This window comes from Microcaecilia unicolor, chromosome 1 (genome assembly GCF_901765095.1).
Source record: "Microcaecilia unicolor chromosome 1, aMicUni1.1, whole genome shotgun sequence".
NCBI lineage: Eukaryota > Metazoa > Chordata > Amphibia > Gymnophiona > Siphonopidae > Microcaecilia > Microcaecilia unicolor.
The window spans coordinates 230,127,985-230,144,789 of NC_044031.1; the positions used below are offsets into that span (position 1 = coordinate 230,127,985).

Consider the following 16,805-nt stretch of genomic DNA (forward strand, 5'->3'; position numbering starts at 1 on the left):
CAGTTTTTCTCAGAGGGGTTTGGTGCTTTCGAATCGCATTTTTCCAAATATAAGCCTGGCTGCCGTGTTTTGAGCAGTCTGAAGTTTCTTTATAACTTGTTCTTTGCATCCCGCATAAATTCCGTTGCATTAGTCTACATGGCTTAGTACCATTGATTGTATCAAGTTGCGAAATGTTTCCCTTGGGAAGAATGGTTTCACGCGTTTGAGTTTCCACATTGAGTGGAACATTTTCTTTATTGTAGATTTCACTTGGTTCTCTAGTGTGAGGTTACAGTCGATTGTAACACCGAGAATTTTCAGGCTGTCTGAGATAGGGAGGGTATAATCTGGGGTGTTTATGTTTGTGGGTTTGTTTGTATTGTATTGGGATGAGAGGATGAGACAGTGTGTTTTTTCTGTGTTGAGTTTTAGTTGAAACGCGTTTGCCCATGAGTCCATGATATTCAAGCTGAGCTTGATTTGGATGGTGATTTCAGACAGATCACATTTGTAAGGAATGTATATTGTTACATCGTCTGCATAGATGAAAGGGTTAAGGCCTTGGTTGGATAAGGATTTGGCTAGTGGGGTCATCATTAGGTTGAAAAGGATCGGTGATAGTGGTGATCTTTGAGGTACTCCGCATTGTGCTTTCCACGGTGGTGATATGTTTGAGCTTGATTTCACTTGATATGTTCTAGTGGTTAGGAAACCCTTGATCCAACTAAGTATGTGTCCGCCAATCGTGAAGTAATCTAGGAGTCTTAGTAGGATTTTATGGTTTACCATGTCAAACGCACTGGACATGTCGAATTGGAGGAGAAGTATGCTTTTGTCTGTTGCTATTTCCTGCTTGAATTTGGCTAGGAGGGTAATTAGTACAGTTTCAGTGCTATGGAGGGGGTGAAATCCTGATTGTGATTCATGTAATATTGTGAATTTGTTTATATAATCAGTAAGTTGTTTGGTTACCATGCTTTCTATCAGTTTGATCACCAGTGGGATTGATGCTACTGGGCGGTAGTTAGTGATTTCGTTTGTTTTTTTTATTGGGATCTTTTGGTATTGGGATGAGTAGGATGTTGCCATTTTCCTTAGGGAAGAGACCTTGTTGAAGCATGTAGTTTAAATGGGAGGAGTGGCCTAGTGGTTAGGGTGGTGGACTTTGGTCCTGGGGAACTGAGGAACTGAGTTTGATTCCCGGCACAGGCAGCTCCTTGTGACTCTGGGCAAGTCACTTAACCCTCCATTGCCCGCCGCATAGAGCCTGCCATGAGTGGGAAAGCGTGGGGTACAAATGTAACAAAAATAAAAAATAAAAATAAAATGTAAGGTCTGCTATGAAGTGGTGGGGGGCGGATTTTATTAGGTAGCAGGGGCAGGTATCCAATTTACAGTGAGAGTTGGAGGACCTATTAATCGCCTGGGTGACTGTTTCCACGGTGAGAACTATGCTGAAAACCCACCTTTTCACTGCTGCTTTTAGCTCCTAGCCACTACTCAATTGCCCTCCCCTTGTCCCTTCCTTCCTTCTCACCCATTACTTCCCTCACCCGTAACTGTCTTGTCTGTCCGTATTATTTAGATTGTAAGCTGTTTTGAGCAGGGACTGTCTCTTTGTGTTGGGTGTTCAGCGCCGCATGCGTCTGGTAGCGCTATACAAATGCTAATAATAATAATAATAAGAGCGAAGTTTGACCAGGTTCGGTCCTCAGAAGTTGGATCCAAGGACATAACTGAGATTGACCTAAACAGAAACATCTAACAGAGAGTGCAGCCTGGAACAGAATAAAAATGGGCCTAGAGGGCTGAAGTTGGATTCTAGACCCCAAACAGATTCTGCAGCACCGACTGTGAACTGACTGTTGCGTCGGGTATTCTGCTGGAGGCAGTAATGAGATGTGAATGTGTGGACTGATGACCACATCGCAGCCTTGCAAATCTCTTCTATAGTGGCTGACTTCAAGTGGCCCACTGACGCTGCCATGGCTCTAACACTATGAGCCGTAAAATGACCCTCAAGAGTCAGCCCAGCTTGGGCGAAAGTGAAGTAAATACAATCTGCTAGCCAATTGGAAATGGTGCGTTTCCCGACAGCTAGTCCCCTTCTGTTGGGATCAAAAGAAGCAAACATTTGGGCAGACTGTCTGTGGGGGCTTGTCCGCTCCAGATAGAAGGCCAATGCTCGCTTGCAGTCCAATGTGTGCAACTGACGTTCAAGCAGGGCGGGTATGAGGACGGGGAAAAATGTTGGCAAGACAATTGACTGGTTCAGATGGAACTCCACCACCTTGGGCAAGAACTTAGGGTGAGTGCGGAGGACTACTCTGTTGTGATAAAATTTAGTATAGGGAGCATGGGCCACTAGGGCCTGAAGCTCACTGAAGTGACAGCCACCAAGAAAATGACTACTACTACTACTACTACTATTTAGCATTCCTATAGCGCTACAAGGCATATGCAGCACTGCACAAACATAGAAGAAAGACAGTCCCTGCTCAAACAGCTTACAATGACCTTCCAGGTCAAGTACTTCAGATGGCAGGAATTCAGTGGCTCAAAAGGAGGTTTCATCAGCTGGGAGAGAACGACATTGAGATCCCATGACACTGGTGGAGGTTTGACAGGGGGCTTTGACAAAAGCAAACCTCTCATGAAGTGAACAACTAAAGGCTGTCCAGAGATAGGCTTTCCTTCTACACGATAATGATAAGCACTAATTGCACTAAGATGAACTCTTAAGACCAGACTCAGACAAGTGCAGAAGGTATTCAAGCAGGGTCTGTGTAGGACAAGAGCGAGGTTCTAAGGCCTTGCTGTCACACCAGACGACAAACCTCTTCCATTTAAAAGAGTAACTCTTTTTAGTGGAATCCTTCCTGGAAGCAAGACTCGGGAGACACCCTCCGACAGACCCAAGGAGGCAAAGTCTACGCGCTCAACATCCAGGCCGTGAGAGCAGGTACTGGAGGTTGGGATGCAGAAGCGTCCCCTCATTCTGAGAGATGAGGGTTGGAAAACAATCCAATCGCCATGGTTCTTCGGAGGGCAACTCCAGAAGAAGAGGAAACCAGATCTGACGCGGCCAGAAGGGCGCAATCAGAATCATGGTCCCGCGATCTCGCTTGAGTTTCAGCAGTCTTCCCCACCAAAGGTATGGGAGGATACGCATACAGAAGACCCTTCCCCCAAAAAAGGAGAAAAGCATCCGATGCTAGCCTGTCGTGGGCCTGAAATCTGGAACAGAACTGAGGGACCTTGTGATTGGTCTGAGTGGCCAAAAGATCCACCGAGGGGGTGCCCCACGCTCGGAAGATCTTGCGTACCACGCTCGAGCTGAGCGACCAGTCGTGAGGTTGCATTATCCTGCTCAACCTGTCGGCCAGACTGTTGTTTACGCCTGCCAGATACGTGGCTTGGAGGAACATGTCGTGACGGCGAGCCCAAAGCCACATCTGGACGGCTTCCTGACACAGGGGGCGAGATCCGGTGCCCCCCTGCTTGTTGATGTAATAATGGCAACCTGACTGTCTGTCTGAATTTGAATAATTTGATTGGACAGCCGATCTCTGAAAGCCTTCAGAGCGTTCCAGACCGCTCGTAACTCCAGGAGATTGATCTGAAAAACGGTTTTTTGGAGGGACCAACGTCCTTGAGTGTGAAGCCCATCAACATGGGCTCCCCACCCAAGGAGAGACGCATCCGTTGTCAGCACTTTTTGCGGCTGAGGAATTTGAAAGGGATGTCCCAAGGTCAAATTGGATCGAATTGTCCACCAATGTAGGGATTTGAGAAAACCCGTGGACAGATGAATCGGGTCCTCTAGATCCCCGGCAGCTTGAAACCACTGGGAAGCTAGGGTCCATTGAGGTGATCTCATGTGAAGACGGGCCATGGGAGTCACATGGACTGTGGAGGCCATGTGGCCCAGCAATCTCAACATCTGCCGAGCTGTGACCTGCTGAGACGCTCGAACCCAGGAGACAAGAGCCAGAAGGTTGTCTGCCTTCGTCTCGGGGAGGTAGGCATGAGCAGTCTGAGAGTCCAGCAGAGCCCCTATGAATTCTAGTCTTTGAACTGGAAGAAGGTGGGACTTTGGATAATTTATCACAAACCCTAGTAGCTCCAGAAGTTAAATAGTCATCTACATGGACTTTAGAGCTCCTGCCTGCGAGGTGTTCTTCACCAGCCAATCGTCGAGATAAGGGAACACGTGCACTCCCAGTCTGCGTAGCGACGCCGCTACAACTGCCAGGCATTTTGTAAACACCCTGGGCGCAGAGGCGAAACCAAAGGATAGTACACAATACTGAAAATGCCGTGTCCCCAGACGGAATTGAAGATACTGCCGGTGAGCTGGTAGTATCGGGATGTGAGTATAAGCATCCTTTAAGTCCAGAGAGCATAGCCAATCGTTGGCCTGAATCATGGGAAGAAGGGTGCCCAGGGAAAGCATCTTGAACTTTTCTCGGACCAGATATTTGTTCAGGGCCCTTAGGTCTAGGATGGGACGCATCCCCCCTGTTTTCTTTTCCACAAGGAAGTACCTGGAATAGAATCCCAGCACTTCTTGCCCCGGTGGCACGAGCTCGACCGCATTGGCGCTGAGAAGAGCGGAGAGTTCCTCTGCAAGTACCTGCTTGTGCTGGAAGCTGAAGGACTGAGCTCCCGGTGGACAATTTGGAGGTTTGGAGATCAATTGAGGGAGTACCCCAGCTGGACTATTTAAAGAACTCACCGGTCGGAGGTTACGAGAGGCCACCTTTGGTGAAAAAATTTTAACCTCCCCCCAACCGGTAGATCGTCCAGCACGGACACTGTGATGTCGGCTATGCTCGCCTGGAGCCAGTCAAAAGCCTGTCCCTTGCTTTTGCTGGGGAGCTGCAGCGGTCTGTTGAGGTGCATGCTGTTGACGTGAACGAGTATGCTGGGGCTTAACCTGAGCAGGCTGGCGGGAAGGAGGATTGTACCTGCGCTTATTGTAAGCGTAGGAAGCATTCCTCCGACCCACATAAAAACGTCTATCTGAAGAGGTAGATGCTGAAGGCGCCTGGTGGGAGAGCTTGTCGAATGCGGTGTCCCGCTGGTGGAGCTGTTCTACCACCTGTTCGACAAAGATGTTATCCACCCCGCAAGGCACATCCGCAATCCACTGCTGGACTCGATTCTCCAGGTCAGGAGCACGCAGCCATGAGAGTCTGCGCATCACTATCCCTTGAGCAGCAGCCCTGGATGCAACATCAAAAGAGTCTTAGGCAGCCCTGGACAGGAATTTCCTACACGCCTTCAGCTGCCTGACCACCTCCTGAAACAGCTTGGCCTGCTCCAACGGGAGCTTGTCAACCAAGTCCGCCAGCTGCAGCACATTGTTCTGCATGTGGATGCTCGTGTAGAGCTGGTAGGACTGAATTTTGGACACGAGCATAGCAGAGTGATAGGCCTTCCTCCCAAAAGAGTCCAGAGTCCTAGACTCCCGCCCCGGGCGCGCCGAGGCATAATCCCTAGTACTCTTGGCTCTCTTGAGAGCTGAATCCACAACTCCAGAGTCATGAGGCAACTGGGTCTTCATCAACTCTGGGTCCCCGTGGATCCGATACTGGGACTCAATCTTTTTGGCAATAGTGGGATTACTTAATGGTTTCGTCCAGTTCGCCATCAATGTCTGTTTGAGGACATTATGGAGGGGAACAGTGGACGACTCCTTAGATGGCGAAGGATAGTCCAGGACCTCGAACATCTCAGCCCTGGGCTCATCCTCAGTAACCACTGGGAAGGGAATGGCCGCAGACATTTCCCGGACAAATGAAAAGAAAGACAGACTTTCAGGGGGAGAAAGCTTTCTCTCTGGCGAAGGAGTAGGATCAGAAGGAAGACCACCAGACTCCTCATCAGAGAAATATCTGGGGTCTTCCTCTGACTCCCACGAGACCTCACCTTCAGTATCAGACACAAGTTCTCTGACTTCAGTCCGAAGCCGAGTCCATCTCGACGCTGAAGAACTAAGTCCTCTACGGCGATGCCGAGAAGCAGACTCCCTTGCCGCCGGTGACGAAACTCCCTCCAGCGACGTCGACGGGGAGTCAACTTGGGTGGCAGCGGAGGCCGATGCCAAAAGGTACTGGTGTCGCAGTTCTCACCAAGGGTGGGGAGCCATCCGCAGCATCTCTCAACGGTACCGACGGCGCAAGCACCGGCAGTACCGAAACAGATGGTCGCAGCAGCCCTTCCAGAATTCCTGGAAGAATGGCTCGGAGGCGCTCATCTAGAGTGTCTGTCGAGCAACGCAGAGGGGCCGGTACAGGCGACGAAGTCAGAATCTGTCTGGGGCGAGGAGGCGGTACCGGGCTGTCCGGAGAAGCGCGCATCTACACCTCTTGTATGGAGGGTGAGCGGTCCTCTCGGCGTCGACGCTTCACGGGTGCCGAATTCTTCGGTGCCCCGGAGCTCTCGGTACCATGACAGGAAGGTGACCGATGACAGTGCTTCTTTGCCTTTGCTCGAAGCACGTCACCGGTACCTCCTGGTACCGACGAGGATGACATGGAATCCACACGTCTCCTCGGGGCCGGGTCCGAAAGAGGTCGGTCCCGGGGGGCTGTACCACAGGAGCCCTCTAGCCACTCGATGGCTCACTGCTACCAGCACGGGAGGGTCTGTGGACAGCCATCACCTGCGCTCCTGACGTCGATGCAGTCTCCGATGCCGACATGGATACCGACGATGACCTCGGTACCGCTGGCGTCGTCTACATCGAAGTACCGGACCGGGCTCGGAACAAAAGGTTCCACTGAGCCAATCTCCCCGCCTGGGTCCTCTTCTTCAGCTAGAGACACAGAGTGCAGGCGTCGGGGCAATGACCAGCCCCCAGACACTGAAGACACAAAACATGTCTATCAGTTAGCGAGATCGTCCAGCTGTACTGCGTGCACTTCTTGAAGCCACTGGTAGGCTTCGAGGGCATGGGCGGAAAAATCACGCCGGCAAAATCAAAATTCGCGATGATGCCCCCAAAAAAGGCACCAAAACTGGGAAAAACCCTTATGGGTGGCCAAATTGGCCGCACACGACAACGAAAGGAAACTTACATGGAACAAAACTAAAGAAATACAGGAAACTTTTTTTTTGTAACAAAGACGAGCGAACTCGCTCAGAAAACACTCCAAAGAGCGCGAAAAGCAGCAAAAACGCTGCGAGGGGTCTCGTGAGGCGCAGAACAACTGAAGAACAGCCGTCCCAAGCCGCGGAAAAAAAGAGACTGAGGAGCATGCTTGCGCTACGGGCGGGAAGACGGTCGCGCAGGTGCGCGCGAGGGCTTGCAAACTTTGTTGCTAGGAAGATCTCCGATCCTGGGGCTGCCGTCGGACGTCACTCATCAGTGAGAACAAGCAGCCTGCTTGTCCTCGGAGAAAAACTTAACACCCTGAAAAAATTACCCCTGAGCCAAGGAATGAGAGGACTGAGAGCTCGACATGCTTACAGCCTGGAAATATTTGGAGTTTGTTTCTGAAGCCCCGTGCAGTAGAATGAGGCCTATCCTCTGGCATCTTTTGAGGTTTAGACTCTGTCTTTGACCAGTTTTTCCAACTTGTCCTGAAAAGATGACAACCCACTAAAATGAAGTTTACTCAGAAGCGACTTTGAGGCAATCTTTGCCACCCAATGCCAGAGCCAAAGGAGCCTCTGGGCTATCATCACTAAATAGTCCCGAATTGTAGATACTTGGTGGTCCGTATCATTTTTGTGAATATTCACACAATTCATGCAAGTTTTACCTTTTTTCAAATTATAGTCACATCGTTCTTTTACATTTTAGTTCAGTTGAATCAATTTGTGATGTTGCCAGGATTTGAGTGACTTTTGCTTTATTCTCTACAGTCATGTATGTCTCTCTTACATGAAGCGATAGCGTTATGACCCTTGATCTCATTTTCTGACGATAGTTTGTTTTGACAATTCTATAGACATACATTCAATGAGTACTTGAGCGATATGTTATGTATGTCCACATTTACACCATGTGATTATGCAATGTCTTTTGACATTATGTTTTTGACCCATTTTGTTTTGACATATCCTTTTGCCAGTCATATAGAGTGGATGCTTCAGTACAATCCAAGAGGTACTTATATGCTTTATTATATTATATACATGTTGTTTATCTTTGTATTTGTAAGTGATTCTGTTTGTTAGATATTATGGTTGTTGATCTGGATTACTGAATCAAAGTTCATTTTGATGTTTTTGACCTTATGTTGTATTTATTTTTTTTACCTTTTGTTTATTTTAAATGTATTTATTATGATTATTTATTTATATTTTTGCATCACAGCTGTGTCAAGTCTCATTTGTTCCACAATAAACTTTTAGACCATCTAAAGCTTTGTTTGCTTATTCTCGAGTCATCTTCGCTGTTGTGTTACGTATTTCCTATCCTGCGAGGATTTGCTTCTTCTGTGTATGCATCGTCTGTCACCACTGAAGACATTGACTGAGCAGAGCACCAGTCCAAATCATACATGATATTGGCCATGATGACAGCACCTGACTCCAAGAATATCTCTGCACTCTCCTGAAGTTGCTGAATCTATTTCGGAACTGCACGGGTCACGTGGAGGGGCATAATAGAACGGTGCCTGCGAAATACATGGTCGGCAATGTATTTTGGCGGCGCCGCAAACAGCTGGCCAGACCTGTATTTTCGAAAAAGATGGCCGGCCATCTTTTGTTTCGATAATATGGTTCCGGCCAGCCAAATGCATTGCATTTGGCCGGAGTTTGAGATGGCCGGCTTCGTTTTTTAGCAATGATGGAAAGTTATGTCAGCCATCTCAAACCCCGGCCAAATTCAAGGCATTTGGCCGTAGGAGGAGCCAGCATTTTTAGTGCACTGGCCCCCCTGACATGCCAGGACACCAACCGGGCTCCCTAGGGGTCACTGGCGATGGACTTCAGAAAAGCTCCCACGTGCATAGCTCCCTTACTTTGGGAGCTGAGCCCCCAACCCCCCCCCCCCCCCCAAAAAAAAACCCCACTACCCACAAATATACTGCACCCACTAAAACTGCTCCAGGGACCTGCATTCAGCCTCTAGGACTTATTGCTGCTGTATAACTTTGGCACACCAGTTCACACCTGAAGACTAATCTCTCTGAAAAAGTCCTTTCTTGAAATAACCACGTTCACTCACAGTTAACTGCAGATCAGAGGTTGTGCCCCACTGGCAAAGAGTCCCCTGGTACTAAGATTAGCAGTAGGTCAGAGCTGGCACAATGGTGTACAATGCCCTTTTTCAGCACCATTCAAGGTAAGAACTACATTCTCTGACGTGGGTAACACAGAAAAGGGATCTAAAACTGTGTTACAAAAATGGCCACTACCGCATGGACTACAACAGGAAACAAAACGGGGCACACTCTGACCCAGTTAGCAGGGGGAAAAGCACCATGGGAGTAGAGCCCACTACCCTACACTCACCACAATGCATTGCTGATGTGACTCTGCAGTGCACCTAACAGAAAAGGTGTCACACTCACCCCAGAGCCAAATCACAACCAGGGAAAGGCTGTCAGAGGATAGAACACATTCTGCTGTCATGGAGGTGGGTACGGCATTTGAGGCTGGCATACAGGCTGGCAAAAAAGGTTTTTATTTTTATTTTTTTAGTATGGGAGGGGGTTGCTGACCACTGGGGGAGTATGGGGAGGTCATCCCCCATTCCCTCCAGTGGTCATCTGGTGAGTTGGGGCACCTTTTTGAGGCTTGGTTGTGAAAATAAAAGGACCAAGTAAACCCGGCGAAATACTGCTTAAGGCCGTTTTTTTCCCATTATCGACGAAAGCCGGCTATCTGGTAGCCACGCCCATACCCGCCCATGTCCCGCCTTCGCTTCAACGCCGACACGCCCCTTTGAACTTTCGCCGGCGAGGCGACGGGAAAGCGACGATGCTGTCAAAAAAAGCAGCTTTCGATTATACCGATTTCGCCGCTTTTCTGAGATCGCCGGCCATCTCCCGATTTGTGTCAGGAAATGACCGGCGATCACTTTCGATTTTGAGCTGGATAGCCACCACAGACAGCTACTTGAATGACACTCACCAAGGAGGTAAAGGATTGTTTCAAGAGAGCTTCAATCTGACAGTCCTGCAAATGCTTCAGTACTATATTGGTTTCAACAGTGACAGTAGTCTTGCATGTGACAGCAGCCACTGGGACATCCCCTCTAGAAATATGAAAAGAGTCCTCCTTCTCTCTACACCTGGAAATGGGTAATGCCTACCTAGTGTCTTAGAATTCTTGAGACCAAGGTCTGAAAACTGAAGTGACAAGAAGGTTTTGAGCAGCTTGCACAGATCTTCCAAGTCAGGGTCACTGTCCACCAGCTCCAAACCCTGCTGGACCTAAATTCTGCAGCACCTCCAAGACATGAGAAATCAGGATGGCCAGTTCCACTTTATGGAAGACTCTTCCCTGCCTTAAGACAGCCTGCCCTCCTCCAGGGGACCTAAGTTGGGAAAGATCATCATCTGGCTCCGCAACCTAATCAGCCCCATGGGTAGGAGCTCCTTGACCAATTCAGACCCCCAACAACCCTTTACCACCTTGGGGATCAGGGCCTTCTCCTGCTGAGTCACACTTCTGCTACAGCCTCCAAGTGAAGGCACTAGACAGGCACCCTGCTTCTGTATCTGGCAAAAAGCATGGTGCATAATCAAACTCTAAGGAAAACACTGTGGGGCCATCCAGAGCCTCAGCACTTCTCCAGGAGCCACCTTCAGCCTCCACTCTCTGCAGTGAGGACTTGAGAATACAGCTCACAGGGCAATTTCAGCCTCATCAGGGAGACATGTGGCTCTTTCCAAATGGCCACAGCTTCAGACTCCCATGCCTCCCCTCCTGCAGTGGCGTGAACCTCTTCTCGCTCTGGCTGCTTCCTGTGCACAGAGGACCGCGTGCCCACATTCCCCACTACTACCAGCCTGCGGTCCCAATCTCAATAAGGTCATGCCCACATATTGGCAAGGCAGCTCCTCTTCAAGCTGTCTGACATGCTCAAAACGCTGGCCCCAATCATCCCCAGATTTCTTAGCCACTTGCTGCTGCCTGCTACCACTGCTATTCCCCTCTACCATCGGATCCAGCATAAACCTTCCTATCGCAGTTCCTCCAACTTACTAGGTAGGCTGACAAAATAAGAAAGCAATACAGCCTACAGCTATCAGTAATGTGAATGCTACATGGCCTGACACAGGACCTCTTCTTGCTGTGAGAGCAGTTGAATTCTAGTGTGTCCTGCACCTTTTGACATACACTTTCTTTGGGGGCTGGGACACATCAGAGATTTCAAATGCTGTCAGGGCTGGAAGAGGTTTTGCAGTGGGCTGTGTGGCTTGCATGTTCCCATGCATTGTAGACTGTATTGCTTTCTTGTTCTCTCAGCCTACCTACCTGGTAAGCAGGAAGAACTGTGGCAGGGAGTGAGAAGCTGGACCAATTGGGCTGTGGACAGATCTGACTGGAGCTAAAGCTGGAGCTGAAAAGAGGAGCAAGAGAAAAGAATGATGACCATGTTGGAGTGAAAGGGATGATGAACATGGGAGGGGGAATACATTGACAAAGTGGAGATATGGTGGACTAGGAGATGAGAAAGAGGACAGTAAGTGTTGGTGTATGATAGGGTGTGAGAAGAGGGCACCATGTTAGAATGATCTAAAGCTGTGGCTAGGAGGGGATAGGGACACAGGTGAGGACAACTGCTGGACTACAAAAGAGGGAGCAGAAATAGGGAGACAGATAGGAAATTCTGGACTATAAGCACGGGGGGGGGGGGGGGGGAGGTGGGACTAAGGAAAGAAATGTGTCTGGGATGGTGGACACAAACAGGGTACTAGGGTGACAGAGAGAGGATGCTGGATATGCGGGTTAGGGACTAAGGTGATAGAGAGGGGATGTTGAACATGGGAATAGAGGACTAGAGAGAGCGAGAGAGAGGATGCTGGACATGGGGATGAGGAGAGAGGGGATATGCTAGACATGGGGGAAGTAGGAAAGAGAGAAAAGAGGGAACTAGTGAAAGACTGAAGATGGTGAGATTGATGGGGAATGGAAAAATACGATGAGGTGAAGAAAAGAAATGGAAAGCTGAAGGTAAAAAGAGGGAGATTGAAGACTAAGACTGGTTGTTAAGATGGAGGAGTAAAAATCTGTATAGATAAATAGAAAAATAACCAGAAGAAAGTTGAAACAAAGGGATAGGTATTAGAGATAGGTCTGGGGAGAAAGTTAAGTGGAAGACAGAGAAATAGCAAATAGACAGGAGACCCTTGAAAGAGATTTAAGAGAAGGTGAAGCAAAGCAGAAACCAGAGCCCACGACCAACACATTTAGGAAAATAACAAGGCCAGAAAGCAAATGTAGAGAGAAAAAGAATTTTGTTTTCTATTTAGTGACTGGAATATGTCAGTTTTTAGAATATGCATCTGCCAGGGGCAGTGATAGATATGGCTAGGGAGAAGGGCAGAAATTTGAGCAAGGATGCCAAAGCCTATTAACAGGTAATGTCCCTTTCAGTTTCGGGCAGACTTGGGGTCCTCTCTGGTCTGGTTGCCCTCCCCACGCAATACAACACTTGACATCTGCTGTTTTTATATTTTACACAATACAGAAAGAAATAGATCTCTAGTGTTGTACTGCATACAGTGTCTGGCTTCTTGGTGTTTCAGTTTAATTTTTGTATGTATATTTCTATTTTCACTTTTTGACCATTTAATTTTTATTTGTTGAGGGTCTGTCTGTTTTCTGTCTGTCAAAGCTGGATAGTCTGTTAACAGAGAGTTCCTCTGTAAGAATGTATAATAATCTGTCTTTGTTTCAGTTTTCCTAATAGGTGTACTGATGATCTAGTGCTCACAGCAATATCTACCGTACTTCCATTTCCTAGTTAGAATCCTTGTTGTGTGAGATTTGGAAGTTAGTGCTGTAATGGTAGATTTGCTCTAGTGTCCCAAGTGCCTTTTTTTTTTTGGAAGAGGTTTCTATTATTTCACAGCATGCTGAATTACTGGCTATATCCCCCCTCCCCCCAACCATCGGTATCTCCTATTTTGTTTGGCCAACCAGTTCAAGCCACCCCCTGTTTTAAATACTTGGCACTTATTTTGAACTCTGCATTGTCCTTTACACAACAGATATGAAATGTGGTTATGACTCATTTTTATGCCTTAAGACAACTATGGGCTATCAGAAACTACCTTGATCATGATAGTCTGCTTGTATTATGTTATGCATTTCTAAATTCTCCTTACGATTACTGTAATATCAGTTATGCATATACTACAAGGGAAAATCTCAAACATACATAAGAACATAAGCGGTGTCATACTGGGACAGACCGAAGTTCCATCAAACCCAGTAATCCTGTTTACATCAGTGTCCAATCCAGGTCAAAAGTACCTGGCAAGATCACAAAACAGTACAATACATTTTATGCTGCTTATCCTAGAAATAAGCAGTGGAGGAGTGGCCTGGTGGTTAGGGTGGTGGACTTTGGTCCTGGGGAACTGAGGAACTGAGTTTGATTCCCACTTCAGGCACAGGCAGCTCCTTGTGACTCTGGGCAAGTCACTTAACCCTCCATTGCCCCATGTAAGCCGCATTGAGCCTGCCATGAGTGGGAAAGCGCGGGGTACAAATGTAACAAAAAAAAAAGTCCATCTTATGGTTTATGGACTTTTCTTTTAGGAAGTTATCCAAACCTTTTTTAAACCCCACTAAGCTAACTGCTTTTACCACATTCTCTGGCAACAAATTCCAGAGTTTAATTACACATGGCGTGAAGAAATATTTTCTCCGATTTGTTTTAAATTTACTACTTTGTGGCTTCATTGCATGCCCCCTAGTCCTAGTATTTTTGGAAAGAGTAAACAAGTGATTCATGTCTACCCATTCTACTCCACTCATTATTTTATAGACCTCTATCATATACTACTATTAGCATTTATATAGTGCTACCAGACGCACGCAGCGCTGAACACTTGACATAGAGAGAGACAGTCCCTGCTCAAAGAGCTTACAATCTAGGTAGAAACAGACAGACGAGACATTACAGGCAAGGGAAGGGAATTATAGGGTAGAGAGGAACAGGGAGGAGGGCAAATGAGTGACGGTTAGGAGCCAAAGGCAGAAGTGAAAAGGTGAGTTTTGAGCATAGATTTAAAAACAGGTAAAGAAGGAGCTAGTTGTATGGGTTCAGGAAGACAGTTCCAGGCATAAGGTGCCGCAAGACAAAAGGAACGGTCTGGAGTTAGCGGTAGAAGAGAAGGGTGACAACAAGAGAGATTTGTTTAGAGAGCGGAGTTCACGGGAAGGAATGTAGGGAGATATGAGAGGTAGTGAGGAGTCATAGAGTAGAGTCATATCTCCCCTCAGCCATCTTTTCTCCAAGCTGAAGAGCCCTAGCTGCTTTAGCCTTTCCTCATAGGGAGGTTGTCCCATCCCCTTTATCATTTTCGTCACCCTTCTCTGAACCTTTTCTAATTCCACTATATCTTTTTTGAGATGCAGTGACCAGAAATGCACACAGTATTAGAGGTGCAGTCGAACCGTGGAGCGTTACAAGGGCATTATAACATCCTCACTTTTGTTTTGCATTCCTTTCCTAATAATATCTAACATTCTATTTGCTTCTTCACCGCTGCTGCACACTGAGCAGAGGGTTTCAACGTGCTGTCAACAATGACACCTAGATCCTTTTCTTGGTCAGTGACTCCTAATGTGGAATCTTGTATCATGTAGCTATAGTCTGGGTTCTTCTTTCCCACATGCATCACTTTGCACTTGCTCACAATAAATGTCATCTGCCATTTGGATGCTCAGTCTCCCAGTCTCGTAAGGTCATCTTACAATTTGTCACAATCCTCTTGCGATTTAACAGCTTTGAATAACTTTGTGTCGTCAGCAAATTTAAATACTTCACTAGTTATTCCCACATCTGGATCATTTATAAATCTGTTAAAAAGCAGCGGTCCCAGTACTGACCCTGCGGAACCTATCTACCCTTCTCCACTGAGAATACTGACCATTTAACCCTACTCTCTCTTTTCTATCTTTTAACCAGTTTTTATTCCACAATAGAACACTACCTCCTATCCTATGACTTTCAAATTTCCACAGGAGTCTTTCATGAGGTACTTTGTCAAACGCCTATTGAAAATCCAGATACACAATATCGACCAGCTCACCTTTATCTACGTTTGTTCACCCCTTCAAAGAAATAATCCCTTTTGAAAATCCAGATACACAATATCGATCGGCTCACCTTTATTCACATGTTTGTTCACCTCTTCAAAGAAAGGCCCTGCAATATATGGCAGCAAGATTTCTCTGTAGGGCTGCATGGAAGGCTCATGTAACACCACTTTTGATGCACCTCCACAGACTGCCAACAGAATATAGAATTAAATTTAAGATCTTAATTTTGACTCACAAGGCCTGTCATATTGGAAAGTCCAGCTATCTTGCTTCTTTAACTATTCCCTACATGCTGACAGGCTGTTTGTGATCTCTGAATGACCATAGGTTGATGCTTCCAGGTCCCTAGCATGCACAATGGGAAGAAATGAGAAAACCAGCGTTTCTCTTCTTAGCCCCACTCTGTAGAATAGCTTGCCACTTGCTCTGCACTCTGAATCTTCACTCGTGGATTTCAGGGCTGCCCTTAAAACATATTTTTTAAAATGTGGCCTTTGGAAGAGTTTCATATAGGTAACTTCTATTGTGTTTATTATGTGGGGGTGATGCGGAGGTAATGAGACCACAGCGGAGACACAGTAGTTGTTTTAAAAGGAATTATTTAAGGTATGAATGTTCTTGGAGTGAATGTTTCTTTCCTATTACACAATACAGCTCTTTCCAGAATTTAAATTTTAGTGTTTAATTATTTTATAAACCGCTTGGACTTACTCTGCAACCAAGGTGGTACATACAATAAGACCTAAATAAACGATAAAAATACCTAGGACTGAGAGGGTTTATATTGCTGTTACTGAGATGATACTAGAAGCTGACATTTTTTGTATGTTAATTTTTATGGGGAAATGAAAGCCTATTGATGCTTTAAAAGTTTCCTTACATCAATCTACTTGTTCCTTACACTGATCTATGCTGTATCCCATTATATATAAGGTGATTTCTCATCAGTGTCACCCTTCTTGTTATTAGCTATTCCACAGAAAGAAGCTCTGTTAGGTAATGCAAAATATTACTACCCCACCCCCCAGCAATTCCTTCCTACACACGTCAAATAGGCCCAAGGAGTTCTACCCTGCTAGACCCAAACATGTGCCACCACCTGCTAGAGACAGAAAATACTAGCACACTACCTCATGACTTATAGGCAGTAATGTCACTACAAAGCTGTGCTCTCCATCTCCACCATTTTCTGGCAGGGAGGCCATTTATCTGAACGGGTCAAGCAGGATAAGAAAACAGAGATAAACACACAGAGGGGTTAGAAACATTTCCATGAGCAATGCTTATACAAAAAAGGGTTACTGGGATCTTTGGGAATTAAAAGAGCTACCGTCAGCTAAAAACAGGTTTTGTTTCTAGCATATTGTAAGAGCATGTCATTAAAAAGCTTGCCCACAAATTACTGTTTGCTATTCAGTTAGCACATATATAATGGATGAGTTTCATCAGTATAGACACTGCTCAAACTATTAAAAACTTCTACCTACTATTTTATCAATAAGTAATTAAGCAAATAAGTTATCTAGAAGAGAATCACAGGATAGAAGATACATAGCTGAAGAAGATGTGTGGTCAAA

General features: G+C 46.5%; 1 protein-coding gene across 1 annotated transcript in view; it reads right to left on the minus strand.

Moving 5' to 3' along the window:
• Positions 1-16,805, minus strand: part of TMEM245 (transmembrane protein 245) — a 342,105-nt gene that overhangs the window by 55,393 nt on the left and 269,907 nt on the right.